At 36.6% G+C, this 23,031-nt stretch overlaps 1 long non-coding RNA gene across 3 annotated transcripts in view; it reads left to right on the forward strand.

Moving 5' to 3' along the window:
• The window catches only part of LOC130456304 (uncharacterized), a 127,407-nt gene that overhangs the window by 33,376 nt on the left and 71,000 nt on the right, over positions 1-23,031 (forward strand). The window contains exon 1 of one of the 3 annotated variants that reach the window (XR_008914948.1): positions 14,709-14,820. The exons of the other annotated variants lie outside the window; for them this stretch is intronic. This is a non-coding gene — a long non-coding RNA (uncharacterized LOC130456304). Of the gene's footprint in view, positions 1-14,708; positions 14,821-23,031 lie in introns of those variants that run through there. 3 annotated transcript variants of the gene reach the window in all.

The following is a 23,031-nucleotide window of genomic DNA, read 5'->3' on the forward strand; positions in this document are numbered from 1 at the left end:
CCAGATTTCCTTTTGTCTCTGTGGCTCTTTGTCTACCAGGTAAGTTACTTAAAGCTTAGGTTTGGGTTCAGATCTATCATTTCCTTCAAAGTGGGGAGTAGAAAGCTACCCCAAAGTACAATATAAATTAGGCATAGGACAGCTATTTATTTCTTCAGAAAAAAATGCTAAATACAAAAACCTTATCAGTATATATTAACAGAAATCCTTAAAGTAAAAATAGAATTAAAAATAACTATTGCTTTATTACTTACTAGCATTACTAGCTAGCATTTTTTTGATTCTTTCCCATTTACAACTATCTCAGTTGATTCAACAATCCCGGGAACAATTATTATTATTTTTATATACAGATGAAACTGAAGCAGACAGAGAAAAATACCTTGTTCACATAGCTAGCAAGTATTTTTGACTCCAGGTCTAGCACTTTGTCCACCGTTCTACCTAACCATGGTCTCCTGTGAGGTTGATACTTAAAACATCAAGGTATGGGGCAGTTAGGTCACTCAGTGGAGAGGGAACCAGGCCTAGAGATGGTAGGTCCTGGGTTCAAATTTGAACTCAGGCCCTTCTAAGTATGTGAGCCTGGGAAAAATCACAACCCCAATTGCCTAGTCATTACTATTCTTCTGCACTGAAAACAATACTTAGTATGGATTCTAAGGAAGAAGATAAGGTTTAAAAAAAACCCAAAACATCAAGATATGCAGTTTTCAGAACTCCCTGATAGGCATTTTCCTTTTCTCTCTGGATCTGTATTGTCTAAATAAGTTTTTTCAGGTCCATATTCTCAGATGGCAGGTTAGGGACTGGATACTTGTGGTCATCTTTCCTCATGTAGAAGTCCCAGGTGCTAGTCATATCCAAATGAGAGACCTAGAACCTCCCAACCTCTTAAATTCAAATGACTAACATGTTCAATTTAGGATTTTTTTTTTTGGTCATCTATATTCCTGGAAAGAAATACAAAGCAGAAAGGACAGCAGAATTTCTGAGGCCCAGGCTTATCTCAACTAGCCAAGCCCCTGCTCTAGCTGACACAGGCTGTGACAGATGCAATATTGTGGGAGTGATAAAAATTGGAAACCTTGAAAAGCAATGTGGCATTGAATGAAAACCTGAATTTGAATTTGACCTTGGGCACTTACTAGCTGTGTGGCCCTGGACCAGTCTCTTATCTTCTTTGTGCCTCAGTTTCCTCATCTACAAAGTTGGGAGGTAGTGGTAAACTAATCACCTTTAAAGTCTCACCTTGAAATCTTTGGTTTTTCTGCTCCTCTCCACTGTTTCTTCATAAGAAGTTATGTGATATTATATTCTACTGATACTTGTTTTAGTACCTTATACACCTATTAGATTGGAAACTCCTTATGGGTAGGCACTATCTTTGATTTTATCTTTACATCTCTCACAATGCTTCGTCCAGTGCTTTGCACATAGTGGATGACTCAGAGATAGATTCAATTCGTATTTGTGCTCAATAAACTTTCTATTAGATGGTTGGCTACCCAGGGAAAGTCTGAATGGGGAAAGCTGAAAGCAGTGTGAAGTCTTTGGAATAGTCAGAGAGTGAAGTGAGGGAGAGAAAGAATAAAGAAAAGAGGACATAGGGACATCAAAACAAAAATCTTATCTACTTTAAAATTTTCCCTCTGTCCAGCCCCTTTGTCTCTCTTTCTCGGCTGCAATGGGAAAAAAAAAAAGGTGATTTTCCTCCCAATTGCCACTGCTAAAAATTCAACCTGGAATGGAGAAATCCAGCTGTGTTCTTTTCTCCTCTTTTTGTTGTCACGAGAAATGACAGATCCTCAGAATATCTGACAACCCAGCTGATGACGTGCAAAGCAAGCCAGAAACCCATTTGGTCTCTGCTGGCTGCACTGGCTCACAGGTGCTGACAGTAATCACCATTAAGACTGCCGCTCTCACATGGAGACTTTGGAAACAGATGTGGTGAGTGAAACATGATGTGTTGGTCCGCACAGAAAATGGAGGGAAGGCGATGTTGAAGGTCACTGCTACCCACTAATCCGGAGTAGCCCGGACAGTCAGTCGCTGCATCATAACATGATGAGAAATAAGAGTCTAGCCATGGAATAGAGCCAAATATGGCATCTTCACTCTTAGGGGCAGCTTTGAGAACAGAGTTTGTTACTAGTCCTTTAGACAAGACCTTTTTAGGACTGGAATTTCTGTAGTCTCTAGAGACAATCAGACTTCACCACAGATTTGGGTATGTCCTTCGACCTGCCTATTTTTTATAAGGCTCTTAAAATTCTAATTTTTGAACTAGTTTAATTATAGTAATGAATTTAAACATTAATTTAAAAATTAAATAGCTTAGTAATATCATATAGATGGTCCTAGTTTGCAACCCCCCAAAAAAACCCCAAACAAACAATATATTGAAACTAGAACTCACAAAACAAACAAAATAGACAAAGAAAACTATAACTCCACAACTATTTCCATTACTAAGAAATCCATCCCAGGATTTTTTTTTTCCATCAGTGATTCTTTCTGTACATTTATTTAAAATTAGGTTGAATTTGAATACACAGTTCTTCAGCCTACTATGTAGTCTATGCTATTTCTATGTACTATCTAATCCACATAGAAATGTAACTAGGGAATAGCAACATGAGCTTTCTCCTTGGATTCTCAGATTTAGGGAGTATTTATGGCATCAGTTCTCTTCAGCTGTATAGAAACAACTGAACTCAGAGATACCCAGAATAATCAGATTAAATAGGAAGCTATTAGATAGCATACATCCTCTTCTTTGTGATGTCCCTAGGCATTCTCCTTTAGCCTAGATCCAGCTTGTTTCTTGTCACCAACCTGTTCTTTGTCCTCATTAGTATTTTCTCTAGGAGTAACTTAATGACATCCCATGCTCTATTCCATAGAGTCCTGGAATCTTTTCCCAAGTCCTTTCTAGTTAATGGCTCTGATCTTTTGCATTTCTACATTGAAATAAGATGTTATCCACAATAGTTACCAGATTTGTTTATTTTTGTCTTAGGTTTAATAGTTCTTAGAAGTCTAGTACCTGAAAATAGAAGGAGGAAACACTTTTCTTTCTGTTTACACATTTCTTAACTGCCAAATTTGGACAAGATTTTAGTATTCAGCCACATGATGATTTTTTTTTTTTGAGTCAGAAGGAATAGAGTTATAACTAGGGCAAAGAAATTGGAATTTTGCTCTAGATTCCTGAATTTATGGGGTAGCAAGACTGTTATCAGTAGCTAGAAATAGCAGAGCTTAGTAGATATTTAGAAAAAATAATTATTTAAAATTGGTACTACCAAATGATAGGTTGGATTGAGATCCTGATCACCTCCTTACTTCATCTCAAAACTTCCAAAATTTAAAACCAGATGCTTGGCTTGATGTGGTTTCTGGCTTGTTCTTGATGTAAATCAGACATAAAAATTGTGATCTATGACTCTGAGAAAATGATGGTTCTTAAAGGTTCTCCATAGCACCTTGTACTTGAAAAATTGAAATCCATTCCATTGGTCTTTCTCTTTTGTACCTTTAACTTCTTATTGTGTTTCATGCCTGGTACTGATATTACTCTTGAGACTTATGTCTTTGGATTTTCATTTTGATCCTATTTTGAGGATCTTTTTTCCTTCCTGTGCTTGGTTCCTTGCTTCTAGAACTATCAACGTCCAATTTGCCATTCTTTCTTCCATTCTGTTTTGACATTTATCAGTTTCTCTTACATCCTACCATATTTCCCCAAATGAAGTTTTCCATTAGTGATACCTCACCACATCTGACTCCTTGACAATTCCTAATGGCATTGTTTAGGGACTCTTAAGTGTCTTGATTTTTGACCCAAAAACACACACAGTAAATGGGCCCTTTGGGTATAACAATACTTATAGCCTTAGAACTTTATCAGAAGACTTCTAAGTGGCTAGAATCTAATATTTTATATATATTTTCTGGTATGATAGATGAATCTCACCAATTGAGAAGTTTCTTAGCTATAGTGTAGTCTTACATCACATTCTAGGATATTTTCCAATGCATAACTTGCACTCATGTGGTCTGAACCTCTGCTATTGATAATAAGGTTCTAGGTTATACTCTGTGGAAATCTCTCTCTGTAAAACAAGCACAGTAACTTTCATGAATCCATATTTCTTCTCTGCTGCCATGGGTCACAACTCTTGAAGCTGCTTCTGAACATGAAAGACTGCTTCCTTGTATCTGTGGTTGTCTGGAGTATGTGGCTCTCCTCTCAATTATTCCTCAAACTCTTTTAAACTGATAAGTAAAATGCTGGATGAGGAGTATCTTTCTGAATATGTAACTCTAATCCTAGAGTATATCGTCAATGAGTGTAAAAATGGAGACTTGAATCCAGGACTTCAATCCCCAGAAGTCCTTGCTCCACTTCCCCAGAATGCTTTGTAATCTCACTGAATTCTCACCTGGGCCGAGATCGAGAGGGGATATTTAACCTGATTTGAAAGGCTTCTGGGCCTCTCTTTTCTTTCCTGTTTCAGCTTGCAAGCAGACGGGTCTTTCATGATGTAGGTGAGGTTGTCTAGGCCTTTCTCTGGCCTAGACACGTGCTTTTCTTACTTGTATATTCTTAAGTTCTTAATCTTAAATAAACCTCTAAAAATATAATACTCCTTGCAGAGAGAAACTAATTTCTACCCTGCCTCAGTTTTCCAAAATTTTAACTATTACATGAGGGACAAGGAGAGACAATTCCTTTGACTTTGTTAAAGTCCATATAGCACATTTCACATAGTAGAATATTCTTCTCCAAGAATACCGATATATCATAATTGGATTTGTGGACTGCACTCTCTTCTAGTTTTATAATTTAAAATAATTAGTATTTTTCCTTCCTTATCATTTTCGTTTATTTTTTATTATATACTAAGTAATTACCATCACTAAGAACACTTAACTAAGCAAGTACATAAAAAGTTATGTAAAAAACTATAGATTTCACATTATTTAAAAATATGTAAATTATATGCATGTGCTAATGTAAATATCCTTTACTTTTGAGTACCCTTTGGATTGTTTTACTTGGATCCTTTTTTTCTCATGATTTTATGGTTATTTCTTAAAAATGCATTCATAGTATATATTATTTTTATTTTATTTTCATCTTTTCATATATTTATTTTCTTTATGTTTCCAATATTTGTCATTTCTTATAAGATAATATAATCTTCTACATTCAAATATCACAATCTATTCAGCCATTTCTTCCATTCATTGCACTTATGTTATTTCCAGTTATTTTATCTTTACAAAGCTTCCATGAATGTTTTCATACAAACGCAGCTTTTTACCCTCTCAATAATGCCTTTAGGGCCTAATCCTAGTAATGAAATCCCTATGTCAATGAGTATGAACAGCTTTACAGCTCTTGATGTATATTTCCATCTTGTTACCTAAAAGAACAATTTATAGCTATTCTAGCAATGTAATAGCAGGCCTATTTCTCCATGTTCCTGTCAGCATTTGATCACTTTCACTAATCTGGTTCTCAGTTAATATACATTACCAGGACCATATTTAGCTAAATTGGTCCTTAAGCAGCACATACAATCTGTTGCCAAGACTATACTCTGTCCAAAACTAAGTCTTTCCAGTTTGATCACATCTAGTGGAATTTTTGTTCCAGTGCACAATCCCTCAGAAGTATAAGATTACTTCCTACATTCCATTACATAATATGATGAGTGTTAAAGTAAGACTTTTGCAGAACATTAATGTTCTCTAAACCATTGTTGTAACACTGGAAATTATCTTTGGATTATGTGTATGCTCAGGCTTAGATCTAAATAGTCTTCATTTTAAAAATTACCATAGATTTACCACTTGGTGTTTGAAAATAACTTTTCGGCCTCAAGGACAATAAAGAAAAGGGAAAAGAAAAGTTGAGCTCTATTCCTTAGAGAGAAGGTCTGGTCCTTAGGGTTAGTTGCCTGGAAGTCACCTCCTTACCCTTTGGGTGAAAAACAAACTATTTTTTCTTTAATATGTGTGGGTGAAGTATACAACAATTCTTTGTAACAGTAGGCACCTGAAATTTAACTATCAGAACTCTTTAACATAGGAGGCAATTCCAATAAAGATCTGACCTTGTACCTTACTAGGATCTCTGTTTAGCATCTTGCATGTCAGAACCTATCTACCACTCTTTCTCTGGGTTCACTAATTCACTGTAACTTCCCCTCCCACTGGGAAGTGAGTTCCCAGAGAAGGACCACCGTCACATGTTGACCACTCAGATTCTCTTAGCAGGCTAGGAGATAACCCTGTCATGGGAGGGATAAGTAAGGGATGTTCCCTTACGTGATATTGTTGCTCTTGATACCTCCTCCTCCTTTGTTCCTTCCACAGATGTGCTTCTTAGCAATATGAAATCTCTGGTTCCAATAATGACACCATTGACTCAAGCATAAAATATTTACTTAACAAAAAAGGTAAAATCAATAAGAGTGGGCACATACCTAAAGAAACCTAAGAGAGATGTGACTGGTTGAGAACAACCCAAGGACTTTTGGGGCTATTTTGATTTGTAGACCTTGATGTTCTTCATCTGTTCATGAACATCCACCGTATGTGATGTTACTTCCCAGCTAATTGTGCCCCTTATGGTCCCCTTTGCTTTTTTTTTTTTTTGCTAAACACTCTTTTATTCTCAAACTGAGTAGTAATAATAATAAGTAAAAATAATGGTAAACAATTTCTTTTAAAAAAAAGTCATAATCATCCTTGAAAGGTATCAAGCAAATGTTTTATTATTATAATAATAAGCATTTCTCTTTAACCAGACTTGCAAAGTTCCTTAAGTCAACTCTGGGAAATTCAAATAGACCCAGTTGGGCATGGTATGCTATTTAAAGTGAAGTTTTTGAATATTAAGGATGTAGAGGTATGTAATAGATAGGGCCTGAAGTAGGCCTCCTATTTTTAGATATCTTATTCATCTTTTAGACTCTAAAGAATAGATCCTAAGCATAATAATAGCATTGCTTTGGGAAAAAAAAAAGATGCCAATATAGAGATGGAGAAATGCCTTGTGGAGTGGGTTAAGACCAATGGTAGTAACCATTATTAAGCCAAATTGACTAGAGGTTGCAAAGACTATGATTTTTAAAATATCATTTTGAATGAGTGCACAAATAGTGGTTGTAATAACATCTAAGCACGGTGCCAGGTGTTTGGATTACTTTTTCTCCAGTCAGCTAACAGAATCTTGTTACAAAAAAGGCAAAACACTACCAAAAAAAGCTTCTCTTTGCCCATATGTTCTCTTCTCTCAAATCATAGAACACTTGAAAGGATTCACTTGTTGAAAGCTATTCATGGCACTGAAAGGCAATGGCTAAAGTTGCAACAATGTTCGACTCTTCTCCAATCAGAAAACTCTAAGCCTTTTATTCAGGCAATCTACAAAGCAATGCATTTTCTCCCATCAGCAGCATCCCAGTACTGGTAGCTGAAGATCTGCTGTCAACTGATGGCTCCTGCTAGCATCTTCTCATTCATCTCCTGCTGCCTTCTTAACTGTTCCTGTTACCTTCTCTCCTACTGTGTTTTTGAGCACTTTGAATGCCTGAAATCAGAGTCTCCTGGTGCTTAGTGACTCATCGTTCTCTGATGAGGTAAAAGTTATAAAATCCATACTTCTGTTCATCATGAAACCTACAGCCCTTATTAATCATCCTATAGTATTCAAAAGTTATTTAGTTCACAATTTTGTGAGTTTTAACTTCTCACAACCTAAAAACATCCATATACAAATCAGTCAAGGGAGGATGATAGCCTATAACTTTTCTTAGTCACTCTTTTTCCTTCAACAGGTTTTCCCATTTCTCTCTTTGATCTATCACTTTATTTTTTTCAGACTTTTTCTTTTTTAAAAATTTATTTATTTCTTTGTTGCATCAAAGTTCCCCAGTATCTCCCTCTCCCTCCTGTTCACCCCACATTAGAGAAGGGATCATCAACTATTTATACACATATATGTAAAATTATGTCATACATGTTCCTGTTTATCAGTTCTTTCTCTGGAGGTGGACACTCACAGTATACTTCAATATTTTTTGTTGCCATATATTTAAAAAAATTTTTTTTAAACTTTTACCTTCTGTCTTGGAGTCAATACTGTGTTTTGGCTCCAAGGCAGAAGAGTGGTAAGGGCTAGGCAATGGGGGTCAAGTGACTTGCCCAGGGTCACACAGCTGGGAAGTAGCTGAGGTCAGATTTTGAACCTAGGACCTCCCATCTCTAGGCCTGGTTCTCAATCCACTGAGCTACCCAGCTGCCCCCTGTTGCCATATATAATGTTCTATTGTTTCTGTTCATTTCATTCTTCATAATATTATGTACCATGTTACCATGTTTAAAAAAAATCAACCTGTTCATCACTTCTTACTCTCAATTGTATTCCATTGTGATCACATGCCACAACTTGATTAGCCATTCCTCAACTGCTACACATTCCCTCAGTCCAATTCTGTGATACAACAAAGGAAACATAAATATTTTAGAATTTTATAGTTTTTTTTTACCGTTTTTTCCTGATCACCTTGGGAAATTCATCTAAAAGTTTTGTTGCTAGATCAAAAGGTATGAAGAGTTTTATAAGTCACAATTTATTTGAAAACTTTATTTATGGATTACATCAATTTTTCATAAACAACGTATTTTTTTTTCTTGCCCTCTTTCACAACTGAACAGTTCACATGTGAAAGCAGCAGTACCTTACATCCTTCACAACATGGTCTAATTCTTTTTCTTTATGTAAAGATCATTTTCTGCTTCTCTCCACCCTTTCTGCTTTCTTTTATATGTTGCCTTCTCCCCCTTAGAATGTAAGTTCCTTGAGGAAGAGATTATCTTTCTTTTTGCTGGTGTTTGTATTCTCAGTGCTATACACAATGTCTGGCACCTAGTACACCCTTAATACATGTTTATTGACTGCCTGACTAACTAAACTGCTGTTATACAAAAGGAGCAGCACTTTATACCTGCAAAACTAGGCTATACAAGGAGAGTCTTGGGAAAAGAATTTCTCTAGAAGATCCCTGCAAATTCATAGGGGACTCAAATAAATTTCAGGAGAAGCCCCTGTGGTGTAACACTCTGGGCTACTCTTTCAAATTAAACTTCACTAGTGATTTAGGTTCAAAAACTCAAAAGAAATGCTACTATGAGATCCAAAGGGGACCCTGTGGCTACCAATTCCTAAAACTGTAACTCATTCCCCACTGATGTGCTTCTTATTAACAATCAGTCAGTAGATACAATTAACTGGTAACTAAAGCATTTACTGAGATGTAATAATAAGAACAATAGGTATGAGATATTCATCCTAAAAGCCTAAGGGTATACTCTCTAATACACAATAATTTCTGGAAAGGATGGGAACATCTATAGAATACAATGGTAGTGAGATACATGTGGCCAAGGTTTACTAATTCCTTCAGTACTGCAGGGACTTGATTGCTTTCTTTCTGTGTGTGTGTGTGTGTGTGTGTGTGTGTGTGTGTGTGTGTGTGTGTGTGTGTTTGCATGTTAACTCCTTTGGCATCCTGGTGAAGTCTATGGATTCCTTCTTCTCTGAATAATGCTTTTAAATATACATGATTAAACATATAGTATCACAAAGGAAATATGTTGAAATAACAGTAAAAACATATTTTTAAAAAACATGTTCTTAGATCCTCAGATTAAGAATCTAGAAACTCACATCTGGGTGTGGAATCTCTGCTGGGTTATTGTTCCTTCTAGGATCTATCCTCATGAGTCACAACTACTCTTATGAGTCCATTGTTGGTTCTTTTCTTTGCTTGGGCAAAGGTCATACTCCTCAAGCTTCCAGTCCTGAGTGAAAACAGTTGTGTGTGTCTGGAATGTTTGGGGCTCTTCCATCTAGCTATGCCTCTGACTTTCAAACTAATGCTTCAACTGCTGGATGAGGTGACTCCCTCTAGATGAATAATTCTGCTGCTATATTCCATGGCAATTTCAGGGAAAGGATAGGAAATATTCTTTTCTTCCCTGACTACTGGCTCTCTTTTTAACTTATCAGAATGACCAAATTGTCTTGAACTCTACTTGTCTGAAAAACTGACTGCACTGAATCTTTTAAGGGTCCCCTGGAGGGATGGCCAATCATGGATCAGCCAGTGAAACTGCCTCTTTAAGACAGGGCATCAACGCTTTTGTTAACCTATTACCTAACCAGTTGGGGTCATCCTATTAGTCTGTCATATCAACTGCCCTGAATGAGAAGCTAAATCTCTACCCACCTTATGTGAATTATCTTTTGGGAGGGTGATGGAAGGGTGGTACCAGAAATGTGATTTTTATTAGCACAAGGAGTGCTTATTAAGGATCTTTCTGACAATGCAGGTTGATACTTCCTTTATATCTAATAGTGTTAGACAGTTACCTGGAGCCATTGAGAGGTTAAATGATGTATATAAGGTCATTACAAATATATGGGATGTGGCTGCAAGTTTTCCTGATGCTGAGGCCAAGTTTATATCAATATCCTGTCCTACATTTTGGTTATCTTAGAGAAGCTAAGTAAGATATGTATTGGAACATGACTATAAAGCTGTCTTTGGGTTTTAGGCTGAACAAAAGAACATCCCCTAATAAGATCCATTTAGGAATTTCCATATGAGTACCTCTTTACCTAAAGAACTTTTTGTCTAGTTCCAAGCTATGATCTCATATGGAGTTTTACTGAATAGCCAATAGAGTTTTTGGTTTGAATGTGTTATGTAGTCACTTTATACTTACTTCAGGGTTATCCTTTGTATGATGAACTCCTTGGACAATCTTGTGAAGCCTATGGACCCCTTCTCCTCAGAATTATGCCATAAAATATGTAAAATAAAACACCTAGGATTTAAAGGAAACAAATTTTATTGAAATAACTATAAAATATATGTAAAAATCCTGTTCATAGAGCTAAGCTTAAGAAGATCCTCTTTCCAACTTGTCATTTAGCTTCCATCAGAACATATTATTATCTAATTCACTTGTGTTTTTCAGAGGTAAATGATATAGCCTATAGGATATAGAATCTTTGCTGTTGTTTTTTTTCCTATGGTCTTTAGCCTTTTACTATATTAGGGAAAGTAGGAAGTATGATTGTAGGTTTTAGAGATGGGAAAGGGCTTTAAAGAACATTTTGCTTGATCTCATTTTTTTCAGATGAAGAAAATAATACTTAGCGGTTTTAATTTTTCCAAGGTCTCACAACTTAAATAACAGGCCCAGGGTTTGAATCTAGGTCCTGTGACTTTAGATCTAGCAGGTTTTTTTTTAATGTACAGTTTACTTCAGGGAAAGAAAATTCTTGGTATATGATTCTATCAAAAAGCTGTATGGGTGAAGAGGTGGAAAAAGTTGTACAGGATAATCTCATGGACTTTGCTCTACTATGACAACTAGGTGACTCAGTGAATAGAGCAACTGGTTTGGAATTAGGAAGACCTGGTAAATTCAGCCTCAAATACTTATACTTGATGACCTTGGGCAAATCACTTAACTCTGTTTACTTCCATTTCCTCATCTATAAAATGAATTGGAAAAGAAGTGGCAAACCATTCCAGTATCTCTTGGCAAGAACATCCAGAAATAGGGCCATGAAGAGTTGGAGATGAACGAGAAGAAATGAACAACTGCCCATAGTAAATGAATGTTGGGGCCTGAATTCAAACCTAGTAACATCCATAGATTTCTTTACATAACTCTTGCCAATATTTTACCCATGAATTTATTTAAACTTTTTCTCATCCCTAGTTATTTTCCCTCCCATAGCATTTAGGAGGAATGATCTAACTGTATGCCTAGAATAATGTTTACTCCCTACGATGATGGCAAATTGTGGGAAGGTTCAGTAAAAGTTAAACCTACAGTTACGTGATTTTCTGAGAATCTAAAAAGAAAATCTTTCATCTGAAAGGCTTTTTATGATCCCTAGAAATTATACATGGAAAGTGGTCTCCTTATAAAGAGGAATGAATTAGGTTGGAATTGGAGCAGAACATTTTAAGTCTTTGATTCATGCACTGGGACTATGAGTCATGCCGCTGGCCAGGGGCAGGTGGCTTAGTTGTTTGCCTTGGTCCTCATCTGTGGATTGAGAGGCAGTTGTTTCTCTTCTCCAATGGTGTTAAAATGTGGCAGTGGAACCTGCTTCTGCTAGCCTGGCATTTACCACATCTGACATTTATCTCTTAAATATCCAGCCTAATGCAAATACATGCGAAGATTCTCACTTAGGATGTTTTATTGCTTATTGGATTCTCTTTTCAGCATCCTTGGGGCATGGTACAAGGGGTTATCCACAATTATCAGTTGATGAAAGCGAAACCCTTTGAAGACACGAAGGCCAATATAAGCCCTAAGTATCATCGGCAAGACTCTTTCTGGAATCCTTTTGCATGACTGATACAATTCAAAAGAAATTACATTATAGTGAGCTACCTAGGTAGGCTCAGTAGAGAACAACAAAAATGATTAAATGTTTTGAAAATAAGACTTGAATAAAAGGCAAGAGGATAGAATATTTTTAGTCTTGAGTTGCATGAACTTGGAGGAGAAATACTTCTCTACTAATATAGAAGTGATGGTATGAATAAGGTAGAAAATGATCGTTTTCAGTAGACAGAGCACAAAAGAGATCAGGGGGAATTTGAACTATCTTCTGCAAAATGGAGTTTAACATGGAGTTGGAAGATGAGCTTAAGTCTAGTGGAGACACTCATTAACTGTGGGAGAATTATTTACCTTTTTGGAGCCTCAGTTTCCTTATCAAAGAAGTGGTTGCAATAATTTAAGCATCTCACAGCATTGTTGTGAGAAAACTATGAAAAGTGTGAAGAACTGCATAAATGTGAGTAGCTATTAAAGAATAAAATCAAGGAAAGGAAGTAATTATCAGGGGCATCCTTTTCACCAAAATTTAGAGCCGTTTTTGAATGTACTATTTCTGACAAAACTACCACCATTTACCTAGTCTCCTATCTTATAGCTTTGGTTTTATTTTTTACTCTTTAATCAGTCACCAAGTTCTGTTTATTTCAGTTTTGCAATATTTATCATATCTACATCACCTTTTCCCCCCAAACAAAGCTTTTATAAAGGCAGGACTAACATGCACACATTTCTTCCCAACACTTGGGGATATGGTCTATTCTAAACTACCTGCATCTCTGGGAAGGGGAGGGGGGATAATAAGTTCCAAGTTTAGCTTAGTTCCTTCAAAGCATTAATTTTACTAATTTCCAAGCCCAAAGTCCCACCCTGGGCTTGTATATAGAAACTCTTGCTTCTTAGGGCTTTTCTCTTGGGCTGCTTGCAATATTTGACCTCAGATCTTGGTCTTCAAGATCTCCATGATAATAATGATAATGATAACAATAATAATAATAAACATTCATATAGCACTTACTATGTGGCTAAAGCACTATTCAAAACACTTAACAATTATTATCTAATTTGTTCCTCGCAACAATCCTGGGAGATAAGTTCTAGGTTGTATTTCTTACCACCATTTTACCATGAGGAAACTAAGGCAATTAGAGGTTAAATGACTTGTTCAGGGTCACACAGATTGTTAGTGTCTGAATCCAGATTTGAATTCAGATCTTCCTGACTTTAGGCCTGGTGCCCTCTCCTTTATACTACTTATCTGGCTATATCTTGAATTCCCAGTTTGGGGGCACCAATTCCTGAGCCTAGAATTGAAAAGAACACACACAAAACAAGACCAAAATCATGGTTGGTTGTTACCATTCCTAATAAAAGAGGACCAAAAAGACACTACCATGTTGGGGTCAAAATTTTGTATGTCTACTTATGATCATTAATCTGGTTTTTGTTTTCATTCATTTTAGTGTCCTAAAATATTTTATGAATATTGTCTCAGAAATGAACATTGCTTCTCTTTTCATTTAGTTGTGCAATGTTAGAATGGGAAGTTGCTTTAGAGGTAGTCTAATCTCCTTATTTTATAGCTGAGGAAATTAAGGCTTAAGGATATTTCTTAATTGGGACAGGTAAGTGGCACTGAGTGCCAGGCCTGGAGTCAGGAAGGCTCATCTTCTTGAATTTAAACCTACTATCTATGCGACCTTGGGCAAGTCATTTAATCCTTTTTTGGCTTAGTTTCCTCATCTTCAAAATGAACTGGAGAAGGAAATGGCAAACCACTTCAGTATCTCTGCCAAGAAAACCCCAAAGGGGTATTGAAGAGTTGGATATAACTGAAAAATATCTGAATAACAAAGCTATAAATATTATATTATATTTTCAACATTAATTTTAGTTGACCAGCTACAAAAGTAACAGGAGTGAGACAACAACTTCCAACTTTCAGAGATGGCATGGAACAGTGGAGAAAGAATTGAATTTGATATCAAAAGAAACTGAGGCTCCCAGTTATATCATTTCCTAAGTGACCTATACTGTCTGGGACTTCATTTCCTTAACTATAAAATGGAAGAAGAGGCTTGGGCTTGATGGCCTCTAAGCTCCTTTTCAGTTCTAAATCAGTGACCTGATGATTTTGAAAGCCACTACTGTTTTAGATTATTATAAAAGAGTTTCCTTCTTCCTATGGAAACTCTATTTCCCCTTTTTTATATGCCTCCCAATCATGTAATGCTCCTTTTCCATTTTTACAGTGTTCATTAATGGGGCCCTTGTGTGTAGATTTCCTCCAGAAAAAGAAATCTTGAAAAAACCTACCTCAACCATTTAATTTTACATACAAAGAGATCTTCCTGTTCAGAGAAGGTAGGTCATTTTCTCAGCTAGTTAGGAGGAAAGCCAGATTTCCTGGCTTCCAGTGTGGCGTTCCTGCTCTTCTATCTCCTTCCCTCTCAATGTTGGAGGTCTCATCCCAAACTGAAAAGGGCATCCGTCTCATCGAATAGCAAAAGGGATTGTACCTATTTGGAACACTGCTAGTCTCTGTTAAATGCACATGTGTTGTGAATTTGGATGGTGGCTCTTCTGATGCTGGCAATCTGTGAAGGCCAGATGTTTCTGTTTGTCGAATTCTCGCGTGTAAGGTGGTATTTGCAACTTACAAGGCAATTAAAAGGCAACCCTAAGTAACAGCTATAAATCTGTTGCATGATTTCAGTCCAAGCTAGCGCCTGCCATCGAGCCAACAAAACGGGTTTCTCTTCAGTGCTGAAAAGATATCAGGAATCCGAAAGAATTGAAGAGGGAGATCATTTTCAACTCATAACCAAATGGTGTATTGAGTAAAAAAATTGTGAGAGATAACGATTTTGAGTATATGCAGTATTGGAATGGGCCTGAGGAAACTCTGTGGATGATATAATTTCTTGACTCTCTCTATAGGTCTCCAATCTATGTTCTCTATCACTGCCAAATTGATATTCCTAAATTACAGTTCTTATGTACCTTAGATTGTGACTCCTCAAGGGCAGTAAATGTCTTTTACTTTTATTTATATTTCTAACACTTGGATCAGGTACCGGGCACATAGTAGGTGTTTAATAAATGTTTGTTGACAGATTAGTTGACTGACTTTGCCACTCTCATGCTCAAGGAACTCCAGTGGATCCCTATTATATCCAGAACAAAATGCAAATTCCTCAATTTTGACTTTTGAAACCTTTTACAATCTATCTCTGGCACACCTTAAGAGCAGGGACTATTTGACTTATTTATTTTTGATTTTGTATCTCCAGTATATAATAGAGGGCTAGGCACATAATAGTGCTTGATAAATACTTGTCACTGTTATCTTTGTATATATCTATCAATTATTCCATCTATTGCTGTTTTGTAAGTCTTTTGACAGTAAAACTAAATGGCCTCCTATAAAACTATGTAGTAAAGATCTTGAGGCAAGGAAAGGTACCATTATTCAAGATGGAACTTTTCTAGACCACCCAGATTAACTAACAATAACATACTAATAGTCTTACAAAAGAAGACACAAAACAAGTAATGCCTCACATTTGCACAATGCCTGTAAGTCCAACTTTCACATCTCTTTGGAATGAAGTAATGAATTAATTTTAATTAAAAAAAAAACCCTTACCTTCCATCTTAGAATCAATACTGTGTATTGGCTCTAAGGCAGAAGAGTGGTAAGGGCTAGGAAATGGGATTAAGTGACTTGCCCAGGATCACACACTAGAAAGTGTCTGAGGCAAAATTTGAACTCAGGACCTCACAACCCTGGGCCTGGCTCTTAATCCACTGAGCCACTCAGCTGCCCCCTAATTTTGATTTTAATGAATTTACTTTATACCCTTATCTTCTGTCTTAGAGCCGATGATGTGTATTGGTTCTAAGGCAGCAGAGTGGTTAGAGCTAAGCAATGGGGGTTAAGTGACTTACTGAGGGTCACATAAATAGGAAGTGTCTGAGAGTAGATTCAAACCCAAGACATTCCTGTTCCTGGACTTGGTTCTGAATCCACCGAGCCAGCTAGCTGCCCTTCAGTGAATTAAAAAAAAAAATATTAAGTGCCTATATGTGTCAAGCATTCTACTAAATTCTGGGGTTAATAAATATAAAATTGAAATAATCCCTGCTCTCAAGGAATTAATATTCTAATATTGGAAGACACATATGGGAGGAGTGGCACCTAGGGAAGGGAATGTCTGGGGAAGTCACAATAATAGTAGAGATAAACAAGACAGTCAATTGACTTGCCCTGTAGACTGGTAACTTTGATCTTCTGGTTAGGATTTTCTAGCAAGAGACAGAAAGTAGAGGGAATAGGAGGTATACAGTTTGGTAGTATAAGAGACAGGGAGATGGGAAGTAAATCATGGTCTGATTTAGTGGTCTGAGGCCTTCTGTGGCTAGTTCAGTCTTATGTCATTTATATTCTTCCAACTACTCTTGTGAGCTTAAAGTACTGTCTACATTTTATAGATGGAGACTGAGGAACAAACAAGGTAAATTATTGGCTCAAATTCATGAAGCTATGGCACTCCTGACTATGAGTCCAACTATGAGTTCCTTCTGGAACAAACCATTTATAAGCTCAAATTGTCCAGGTTCCTGGCAAAAATCTAGAAGTGGGAATGGTAGTACATAGAATGATATGGTCTAGGAAGGAATAGGAATTTGGAGGTGATTGAGTCCTGAATTTAGGCATTTCACTACTTAATTTTTCCATGACTATTTCTTTCCCTAAGAATTTCCCAAAGTAAATAGTCTCAAATTTTATACCCAGTTAAAATGTCAAAGTGAGCTTGTCCTGTAGAATAGTTTTAAGGATGACAGGTGATATGGTGCTTACTTTGGTAGGAAATAGAAGTGGGAATGTGTATAAGTAATAGATCCATCCATCCATCCATCCATCCATCTATCCATCCATCTATTCATCCATTCATCTATCTATCTAGAATTTAGGAATTTGATTTTTCTAGAAGAATAAAAACCTTCTATAAGTAGTTCTTATACCTTAAAGTCCAGATAGAAACTGTCACCTCATTTGAGGGCAGTAGTGTTCAGGACCCCAAGCACAGTCAGGTTAAATAAATAATACTCAGAGGAGCCATATACTTTTTTTGTGCAACTCTTGTGTCAGAGATTTGAAAAAAATATTTATTTAGAATATTTTTCCATGGCTATATGATTCATGATTTTTCCTGCCCTTCTTCCTTCTTCCCTCCCAGAGCTGAAAAGCACTTCCACTGGGTTATACATGTATTGTTGTTCAAAACCTATTTCCATATTATTCATTTTTGCAATAGAGTGATCATGTCAGAGACTTTTGTGACACAAAGGGCTCCCTCTGAAATTTTCTCACTTTTCTTGACTGGTTATCACTTCCCATCCCAGAAATCTGTAAAACTCTTCACATAGAATCCCTTCATATATTAATACTGGCACTTCCCTTGTAAGCATGAAATTCACAATATTATAGAAGAAAGTTTTATTAAAAAGAGAAAAGCAAAACAGAGATCTTATAAGAAGTTACCATTAGTCCTGAAGAGTCATAAATCCAAGAGTCCCTTGGAGCCCAATAAGAGCACTTCTCTGGTAGAGAGCTGCCATATACTTTTCTAATTTAAAGTAGGTGGGTAGTGACGAGAAAAGTGGAATTTTTCCTCTCTTATTCTGCAGGTTCCTTCTATTATTCATCATGGTTCTTCCAAATCCTGCTTCAGACATTTACTAGCTGTGTGACCCTGGATAAATCATATGACCGTTCTGTTCCTCAGTCTCCTCTTCTGTTAAAAGAAGTTAATAACCTTTATCTCACAGACTTGCAGAGATTAAATCAGAATAGTGTATGTAAAGTGATTTTAGAGACTCAAGAACCCTTTAAGAATGTTAGCTATTATTATTAGCTCTCTAGCAAACTATTGGATTTCATAGACAAGGTATGGGAAAATCTGTAGAAATGTTCATCTTTTAGAGCCACCTACCCTATGTAGGGCAGTTAGGGGCACAGTAGATAGAGTCCTGGGCCTCTAGGCTGAAAGATTCAACTTTAGGAGTTCAAATCCTACCTTAGACACTTATTAGCTGTGTTACCCTGTATAAGTCATTTAATCTTATTTGACTCAGTTTCATCATCTGTAAAATGAACAGGAGAAGGAAATGGCAAACCACTGCAGTATCTTTGCCAAAGAAACCTCAAATAGGGTCAGGAAGAATTGGTCATGGCTGAAATGACTGACCAAGAACAGAGATTCATGGCATATTGTTAAGTATGATGGATCTCAATGGATCTCATGTCCAGAAGACCCAACTTCCAATATGACCTTAGATATTAATTAGCTATGACCCATGGAGAAAGGAAGGCTTGGATTCAAATCTTTTGACATTCATTAGTTTTGTGGCATGGACAAGTTGCTTAGACTTTCTGAGTCTCAATTTGATAATTTATTATATGGGAATAAGACCAATTGTATCTACTCCACAAAGACTGATGCATTGCTCAAAAGATCTAATATAAGGAAAATACTTTTCAAACTTCAAAGTACCATATAGATGTTAATTATTATTTAGATTGGAATGGAAACTTCAGATCATTCTCTTTCAGGTCTTTATCTGCTTCTTCTCCCTTTTCCAGTCTCCATCAATTGCCATGCCTGCCTTCAGGTAGGTACCATTCACTTACAGAAGTTGCTTGAATAGCAAATATTGTAGATCCAGAAGACCTGACGAAATTGTCCACTTAACTAGCCTTATTGCTTTCAAGGAATTTATTTTATCAGTAACCTAATTTTCTCATCTATCAAACAGAGATAATAACATTTGCTCTTCTTATTTCACAGGATGGGGATGGGAGTGAGGAATACAGCTCATATACCCTGAATGTATAAAACCATCCATCCTACACTCCAAGCCCTTCATGTAGGAAAAGTATCCAGCTGTATCTTTATGCTTAGATAAAAGCCATTCCCTGGCCATTTTGCTATCTAGAATTCTTGTCCATCTTGGATATTAGAACATGGGTCCCTATGCCTGCCTATTCTGACTTAGAATTCTTTTGTGTCTTACAGTTTGGCTTGATATACTTCATTCAGATCATAACTTCTTGCCTAGGTTTCATAGTAGTCTTCCAATTCCTTTTTATTCAAAGGGGTTGTCTGGCTATGACTGATAGCTATTCAGTTTGATGTTCTTTCCTAGTTTATTTGCTCCTTGGATATTCTAGATTTACCTCTCAGGATCAGGCTCAAACTGAAGGGAAAAGCAAGGAATGAGAGAGTTTTTGCCCATTTGTAAAGAATGTAAACTATTTGAGGGTAGGTTCTGTTCTCACTTTCCTTTTTTTCATCAGCATTTAATCTAGTTCCTGGCACCCAGTAAGTATTTAATTAATATTTGTAGCCTTGAATTGTAAATGGTGAGAGAGATTTGCTTTTCTAAAAGAAGAATAAAGAACCATCTCCTTCTACCAGAGGTACTGATGATACTATCAATAACCCTTTTATTCATCTAGAATGGACTACATTGCTGGTGATACAAGACTGACAGTATATTTATTCCTTTCCCCATACTTTCACCATTTTAGAGAATAATAGATTTTCAAGTTGGATGCTAACTCAGAGACTAGGTGCTCAATTCTGGTAGCTAGGGGGCACAGTGGATAAAGCCTTGGATCTCAAGTCCAGGAGACCCAACTTCCAATGTGATCTTAGATTTTTTAATTAGCTATGACTATGGGCAAGTCACTTAACCTCTGACTGTTTCAGTTTCCCCATCTGTAAAATGGGGAAAATAATAGCACCTACCTCTGAAGATTATTGTGAGAATTAGATGAAATGATATTTGTAAAGTTACTTTATGAACTTTAAAGCTCTATGTAAATACTAGCTGTTAAATATATATCTGAATGAAAGTTTTTCCATAATATTCTTGACAAATAATCATTTTTTTTACCTGAAGGCTTCTAGTAATAGGGAACTCAGTTGGTGAACTGAAATGTGTACTAAACCTGGAACCTTTGGAACTGAGTTCAAATCCTAGGTTTTCTATTCCTACGAGACCTTGGATCAACTTCTGCTATTGTTAAAAATAATGTTTAGTTTCTGTCCTAGAATTCCAAGTGGTAAGGGCTAGGCAACTGAAATCAATTGACTTGCCCAGGGTCACATAATTAGGCAGTGTCTGAGACTAGATTTGAACCCAACACCTTCTATCTCTAAGCCTGGCTCTCTATCCATTGAACAACCTCATTGCTTAGTACTCTATATCTTTCTGGGTCTCAGTTTTCTCATCTAGAAAATGATGGAGCTGAACCAGATGGCTCAATGATCACCTACCATTTTAGATTCTATAATTCTAACTCCTGAGGTAGTTCTTCCATTTTTTGATAATTCTGATTGTAAGTTTTTCCTTAGTATTTGTTAGTAAGTTTATTTTTCTTTAAGCCAAACATAAAGATAACTTGGAAACTTCTACCCACTTGTTCCAGGTTCTGCACTTTAAGGACAAGTAGAGCATGGCTGATCACTCTTTCACATGATAACTCTTCAAATACTTGAAGCTTTTATATTATCACCCCCCACTCCAAGCTAAGCATTCCTAGTAGATTATCATATGGCATTTTAATGCAATATAGTTCTTTGACATTCCAGCTTTCTCTTGCTATGTGTTGTTCCTGCTTAATACATGAAAGATTAGCCTTATTATTATCACAATGACTTATCTGCCATGATCACAGCATGAGGGTCTTACTAAAGGCACATTCTATTAGGCGATGCTCATTATAACAGTTGGAAGAAAAAGCAGTAGAGTGAACCTATTACATTCTCTATGCAACTGAACAACCTAGACTTTAATGGATTTGATGCTGTAAATTCCTTTCCTTGGTCCATGTCCCTGAATTGGACATATCTGCCCAAAGAATCTAGTCATGCACATAATTCTGTGATGTCCATTCTAGTGTCCTGTCTTTTCAGATTCCTTAATTTCTTATGATATCACAGCTTACTAGAGAATTCTTATATTTGCTGTAAATTGGCACAATGAAGCAGTTTTAACTATTGATTAATTCAATTCAAGAAACACTTTTTAAGCCTCCACTATTTGCAATTCCTCATGTTAGTGACCTTAGAGAATAAAAAGATGGATAAGATGTAGTCAAGTCACATCAAATCAAAAACATGGAATCCCTGCTTCCAAAGAGCATAACCTATTGTTATGGTGTGGTAGAACCAAAATATTTGGATTTCATTTCAAACTCTTCCACATAACTAGACACATGATTCTGAGAATTCACTTTGTCTGGGACTCAGTTTTCCTTTATCAAATGAGGACAATAACACTTTGCATTCTCCATAGGATTGTTGAAGCTTAGATGAGATAATGGATATAAAAGTGTTTAGAAACAATGCTATGGAAAAGTAAGGTATGAACATTATTTTATTTGACTTACTGAGAAATATCTATCAATGAAGATTTTACTTTTTCTTGCCCAGATAGGACTCCATTTAACTTCATTTCAGGGCTATCTTTAATTCTAAAGTGTGTCCATTCTAAAAGCGTGTCCATTCCCCCCCCCCAACCCCCTACTTCTAGCTTCTTTTTTTGTGTTCTCTTTCCCCATTAGAATTTAAGCTCCTTGAGGATATTATCTTTGTTTTTGCTTGCATTTGTGTTTCCAGTCTGAGAACAGTACCTGGTACATAGTGAAAATTTAATAAATTATCCATCTTTGTCTTCCTTTCTCCCCTTTTCTCCCTCTCTTTCTGTGTCTGTTTCTGCCCCCCTTCCTCCCTCCTCCCCACTCTCCCTCTCTCCTCTCTCTCTCTCTCTCTCTCTCTCTCTCTCTCTCTCTCTCTCTCTCTCTCTCTCTCTCTCTCTCTCTCTCTCTCTGTCTTTCTGTCTATCTGTCTCTTTCTCTCTCTCTCTGCCTCTTTCTCTCTCTCTCTCTCTCACACACACACACACATACACACACACACACACACACACACACACACACACACACACACACACACACACACACACACTGGGGATCGACAAGAGAGATGAATAGTATAGCACTTATTTTGGCCTAGGAAGTAGTTCCACCCATCTCCTCTCCTTTCCCATTTATGCTTCTAAACACTTCATTATTCATTAAAGTGAATGAGTTGATTCTGTGTAACCTATTTAAGGCAGCTTACTCTAGAGGAAAGAGCATTGGATTTGGCATTAAGAGACTTGTACCCAAAGGCCAATTTTCCCATTAATGATGTGTGACATTGGGAAAATTATTACTTCCCCTATCTGGGTCTCAATTTCCTTATCTGTGAAATGAGGAAATTGGACAAATGACCTCTCAAGTGCCTTTTAGTTCTAAAATTCTGACTCTGTGCAAAGAATAAGGTGATTTTCAGTTGTGAATTGTGAGGAATTATTCCCTGTGCTTAGGACACTTCAGTGGCAAGGGCCAGAGAATATTCCATTTGTGGTCTCTGGCCCTAATAGCTGACCATTTCACAGTAGGAAGTGATCTTTACTTACTAAAATAATAGTGAATGAGAGAGCATTCACTTGATATAA

The sequence above is a fragment of the Monodelphis domestica genome, chromosome 1 (genome assembly GCF_027887165.1).
Source record: "Monodelphis domestica isolate mMonDom1 chromosome 1, mMonDom1.pri, whole genome shotgun sequence".
Classification (NCBI taxonomy): Eukaryota; Metazoa; Chordata; class Mammalia; order Didelphimorphia; family Didelphidae; genus Monodelphis; species Monodelphis domestica.